Raw genomic sequence first — 6,581 nt, 5'->3', positions numbered from 1 at the left:
CTTTAGCCTAGCTCTCAGCCCACCTCGGCTCCCTCGCCTGTGTTTTCGTTTCCGAGCCGGTCTGGGGCCTCTTCCGGTCGGTGTAGCGGAGTTAGCTGGACCCGCTGTTTTGGTTATCTCGGGTATATCGTCGATAAAGATGACTGGAGTGCCGGAACCGATGTCCAGAAGTTCTTGTCGGCTGTACGATATGTACGCTAAACTGTTTTTAGCGAGAATACTTAAGATAAACAAGCAAATGTCGACTAATTCGCAAACTCTGGAGAGACACCGAGCGTTGCGATGCATGCGCGCCGCCATCTTGGTCATGAGATCTTGGTCATATATCGTGTTATGTTTACATAAATGTAGAGATAATCATGTAACCGTGTACTTTATATGAAGAAATAATGTTCATTTTTATTTTTCTTATGACTGTTTTTAGTGAAAAGCCTTGATATTGTGTTGGCCAAAACTTGAAACGTGTTATTCAATTATGTAATCTACCTCTAGTTATTTCTATGTGGGATTTTGCCCTCTATATATACATGAGGTTTTGCCCAAATAGACATATATCTGTATTATGCATTAGTTAGACATGCCATGATCTTTTACTTGCTCCTAGTCAATTGTGGAGTGAGATGTTTGGTCATGTGTGTGTGGTCCAGATGACTGCGAATCTGTACTCTGTTGATAAACAGGAAGAACCCAAGTCAGGTTCAAGTAGTGAAAAGTCCGGAGTACGACTTCGCAGCCACCTGGAATAGTGTAAACCATATAGGCCGGGGAACTTATATGCTCCAAAGAAAAACGAAGAAAAAGATGGATTGTTATGATGAACTTTAGCTGGGGTGCAACTTACTTAAGATTCTGTTGAGATAATAACCAGATGTGGAACATGGTATAGGGCCCCTTGGTTCCCAGACTTACTGGAGCCATGCCACGTAAGATATACGAGGGGAGGCCTCCAGAATTGTTTATCTTACTGTATAAAATGACCCCCACTTCGTTGCTCTCTTGTGTAACTGTGCATTGACCATGTATCTTCCATTGTGAGCCCAGATCGATCTGAATTAAACTATCCTGATTCAACTTTTATTCGGCGTATCTACTTTGTTACATCACCGGTGACTACATTCTTCAACATCCGAAAATCATCATTACACATTGACTGTCGGCAAAACAACCACCAGGAGGCATCGTTGATCAATTGTAATATGTACATACACACACTAATTCTAATATGTATAATATTCATATATCGAGTACAATCCTAGAAATTTTGCCACGGTTCCATGACTGTGAAGCATCAGAAAACGTGCAATAAAGTTCTACAATACTCCTTCCTCCTGTTCCCTCGATCTCATCTCTCCTATAGGCAATATAGTTTGAATGTTTGAGTGCTTTTATAGTATAGCCTTTCATTCCTTTTAAACTTTGTTTTATTTTGCAGTATTATTTGAAAGCAGTCCAAGTTTTTGAGGGTTGTTTTGGGATTAACAGGAGAGTGACAGAGGGAAATTTGTATCAAATACATTTGAATAGAGGCACAATGTGGACAATGGCTTTGTAAATCAGTGGTTATGGCCATGGTGTGAGGATGTGAAGTGTAGGACCCAGGCGCAGAGAGGAGACCAGACGAGGGAATGCAGTGAAAGGCAAAGCCACTTTACTTGGTATATTCCAGAGATTAGACAGGAACGAATTTAGAAAATAATAAACATAATTAACTTAAACAACTTAGGACACTAGAAAATCTCTTATAAACACACGGCTTTGAGGACCATGAGAGAACATACCTCAGATGAGAGTCAAGCTACCACACTGGGAATCCAAAACACACAACTTAAATAGAAAGGTCATAATGAAATAATAAGATGCACTTGTTGTGCGTGTAAGTTCATGAGGCGGTCTCTGTGTCCAGATGGAACCGTAATACATGGGAGACATTCCTTTTTTTTCTTGCACAAATGTTTTTATTTTCTTCTACTGCACTTTTGTTGTGTGTTAGAACATTTTGAGAAAAATGTTTCCCCTTATTTGTATTGATAGTGTGTTATGTTCGGAATATCAATCAAGCTTCATTTATATAGCGCCTTTCATACAAAATTGCAATACAAGGTGCTTAACAGTAACATTTTAAATACATAAATACACACACCTTGCCAAAAGTGTGCAAAGCTGTCATCAAAGCAAAAGGTGGCTACTTTGAAGAATCTAAAATATAAAACATATTCTGGTTTGTTTAACACTTTTTTGTTTACTACATAATTCCATATGTGTTCCTTCATAGTTTTGATGTCTTCAATATTAATCTACAATGTAGAAAATAATAAAAAATAAAGAAAAACCTTTGAATGAGAAGGTGTGTCCAAACCTTTGACTGGTACTGTACATACATAGAGAATAGAATAGAAATAGAAATAATAATGGATTAAGAGGGTAAATAAAAAGAAAACAAAAATAGAAGTGCAAATGGATTAAGAGAAAGCTAAGCTAAAAAGGTGTGTCTTGAGGTTTCTTTTAAAAGTGTTCATGGATTGTGACACCCTAAGGTCATGAGGTTATTCCAGAGGCGAGGAATAGACTATACACTAAAAGCTGCCTCCCCGCATTTCTTTGTCCTCGCCCCGGGTATGACTAAAAGACCAGTGTCAGAGGACCTGAGAGGTCTCGATGGACTGTAAACTGAAAGCATATCTGACAGGTATTCAGGCGCAAGACCATTTAGTGATTTGAATACCAGTAAAAGGATCTTGAAATCAAATCTAAAACTGACAGGCAACCAATGAAGAGACTTTAAGTGTGTTCTTCGTCTGGTCTTGGTCAATACACGTGCTGCTGCATTCTGAATGATCTGTAGCTTGTTTAGGTCGAGCAGAGAAGAGAGCATTGCAGTAATCTAACCTGTTAGTGATAAATGCATGCATATGTCTCTCAGTATCTGCCTGGGAGAGAAATGGTTGCACTTTGGCAATATTTCTAAGGTGATAAAAAGCGTTTTTAGTGATATTACTGATGTGTGATTCAAAATTCAAATCAGGGTCTAGAAGTACACCAAGATTTTTTGCGAGGGGATTGGTGTTTTGTGCTAGAGACTTTAAGCTAGTGCATAGCTTCTCTCGTTCGACCTTTGTTCCGATAATTAACTTTGTTTAATTGCAGGAAGTTATGGGACATCCATGAGTTGATATGATCAATGCACTGAACTAGTTTATCAATAGGGCTGATGTCATTTGGTGATAAAGGATAAAGTTGTGTATCATCGGCATAGCTATGAAAATGAATTCCATATTCTCTGATAATGTTTCCTAGAGGCAGCATATAGAGACTGCAACAACACAGGTCCCAAAATGGAGCCTTGAGGGACCCCACACGTTATGTTAGTGTTAGCTGAGGAGTGTTCACCAAGGGAGACCGAAAAAGCTCTGCCGGACAGATACAGCAGGTGAAATAAGTATTGAACATGTCACCATTTTTCTCAGTAAATATGTTTCCAAAGGTACTATTGAAGTAATCCATACATACAAAGAAACCAAAACAAATAAGTTCAGAAATTAAGTTATGTGTAATAATGTGAAATGACACAGGGAAAAAGTTTTGAACACGCTTACTGATATTTATTTAATACTTTGTTGGTAATGACAGCTTCAAGACGCCTCCTGTATGGAGAAACTAGTCACATGCATTGCTCTGGTGTGATTTTGGCCCATTCTTCCACACAAACAGTCTTCAAATCTTGAAAGTTCCGTGGGCCTCTTCTATGAATCTTGATCTTCAGTTCTTTCCATAGATTTTCAATGGGATTTAAGTCAGGTGATTGGCTGGGCCATTCTAGCAGCTTTATTTTCTTTCTTTGAAACCAATTGAGAGTTTCCTTGGCTGTGTGTTTGGGATCATTGTCTTGCTGAAATGTCCTCCCTCATTTCATCTTCATCATCCTGGTAGATGGCAGCAGATTTTGGTCAAGAATGTCTCGGTAAATTTGCCCATTCATCCTTCCTTCAATTATGTGAAGTTTGCCAGTACCATTTGCTGAAAAGCAGCCCCACACCATGATGTTCCCACCTCCAAACTTCACTGTTGGTATGGTGTTTTTAGGGTGATGTGCAGTGCCATTTCTCCTCCAAACATGGTGTGTATTATGGCATCCAAACAGTTCAATTTTGCTCTCATCTGACAACACTATATTCTCCCAGTATTTCACTGGCTTTTCCAAATGTTGTGCAGCAAACTTTAAACGAGCTTCAACATGCTTTTTTTTCAGCAATGGAGTCTTGCGTGGTGAGCGTGCATACAGGCCATGGCGGTGGAGTGCATTACTTACTGTTTTCTTTGAGACAACAGTACCTGCTAATTCCAGGTCTTTTATGAAGCTCTCCACAAGTGGTCCTTGGCTCTTGGACAACTCTTCTGATTATTCTTTTCACTCCTCTGTCAGAAATGTTTCACTCCTCTGTCAGGAGCACCTGATCAAGGCAAATTTATGGTGAAATGATTGTCTTTCCACTTCCGTATTATGGCCCCAACAGTGCTCACTGGTAGTGATGGCAGTGCGACACTGAAGCTTCGATACGTGCTTCAAACACTGAACAACAATTCCATCGAACCACTGCTTCAAAGCTTGCTTTGGTGCGAAAAAAATCATGTGACATATGACGTCCGAAGCAGCAACTGCTTCGTTGCCTGAATGAATCACCTGACTGGTTCGCGGTCCAATCAGGTGATTCACTGGCACTGCCTCGTCTCGATTCTGACAGGTGATAGGTTGCGACAGTTTTGAATTTGAGTGCCTCCACACTTTATAACCGCTCTAAACAATGCACAATTCGTGGATTGTCGTAGTAGGTGCGTTGTTGCTGTTGAGTTGTTGGTATTGCGTTTGTATTCTCTGAGTGTTCCCCATCCCACATAATCACCCCCTGCCATAGTTACACAAACACACCCAAACTATGCCATATTTTCCCCAGCACTCTCTCCTCAATAACACAATACACACATTCATCAATCTTTATTTGTAAATAGAACATGATATTCAGTCTTAGTGTGTGTGTGCATCAAAGAATTTCATCAAAGCAAAGATACTGTAGCGAACGGCGGGGTAGAGCAGCTTGCCTTAAGCGGGTATCGAACTCGCAATCTTTCGCTTACAAACCGGCTGCGCTAGCCACAACACCAAGAGCAGTAACACCCTTGGCGGAGTTGCTAACGGGCCTTACACAGGGTCGTTACAATACTTTAAATCCAAGGGTGATCAAAGCAAAGATGCTTCAGAACAAAAGATCTTTTCTACAAAAGTAAAGTAGTTTCTCCAACACTGCTCATTGAGGTGTGTGTGTGTGTGTGTGTGTTCATGCGTGCGTGCGTGTAATTAAAAGCCTCCTGTCCACCAACTAGCCTGCAGCCTTGCACTTCGCCAGGAGAGGTCACTGTAACTGAAGCTTCGAGTAATGAACCCATTTTCGAAACAATTGGCTCAAGTGGTTCAGTGCTTCACAAAAGCTTCATTTGCCCATCACTACTCACTGGAACATTCAGAAGCTTAGAAATGCGCCTGTAACCAATGCCATCGTTATGTCTTGTAACAATTAGGTTGCGAAGGTCTTGAGACAGCTCTTTGCTTTTACCCATTATGAGACGTGTCTTGTGTGACACCTTGGCAATGACACCTTTTTGTAGGCCATCAGTTGGGACTGAACCAGCTGATATTAATTTGCACTGACAAGGGGCTGGATTGCTTTTTAATTACTGATAGATTTCAATTGTTGTCTTGGCTTTCCATGCCTTTTTGCACCTCCCTTTCTTCATGTGTTCAATACTTTTTCCCTGTGTCATTTCACATTATTACACAACTTGGTTTCTTTGTATGTATGGATTACTTGGGTTGTTACCAACATCTGGTGAAAATGTCATGTCAATAGCACCTTTGAAAATATATGTACTGAGAAAAATGGTGACGTGTTCAATACTTATTTCACCCGCTGTAAGTCCTAAACTAGTCTAAAACGGAGCCAGAGAGACCAACACAATTTTGTCATCTGTTAGTAGGGATGTCATGATCAACTGTATCAAATGCAGCGCTTAAATCTAAGAGTACTAATATTGTGAGTTTATTGTCATCCATATTCATTCTTAAGTCATTTACGACCTTAACTAGTGCTGTCTCAGTACTATGCTGGGGACGAAAACCAGATTGAAATTTCTCAAGTGTACCGCTGAAATGAAGGTAATTTAGCTGTCTGAATACTAGTTTCTCAAGAATTTTACTTAAAAAGGAAAGGTTTGAAATTGGCCTGAAGTTATTTAGTACTAAAGGATCCAGGTTATTTTTCTTTAGGAGGGGTTTTACAACAGCATTTTTCAGTGCCTCGGGGAAAGTACCAGTGAGCAGGGAGTAATTTGCAATCGCTAGAACTTCATCCTCCAGGCAATTAAACACAGTCTTAAAAAAGGTGGTGGGGATGGGGTCAAGTGAGCAGGTAGAGGGTTTTAGTTCCATAACTCCTTTCCTCAGCATATCTTTATCAATAGCCACCATTCATAGTGATGGCAGAGGGGTAGTTTCAAGTTTATTTGTTACGTCTCATACACGAGTGCAGGGA

The sequence above is a fragment of the Argentina silus genome (assembly GCF_951799395.1).
Source record: "Argentina silus genome assembly, chromosome: Y".
In the NCBI taxonomy this organism is placed as follows: domain Eukaryota; kingdom Metazoa; phylum Chordata; class Actinopteri; order Argentiniformes; family Argentinidae; genus Argentina; species Argentina silus.
The sequence above is the reverse complement of the archived record's forward strand: the minus strand, read 5'-3'. Positions refer to the sequence as shown.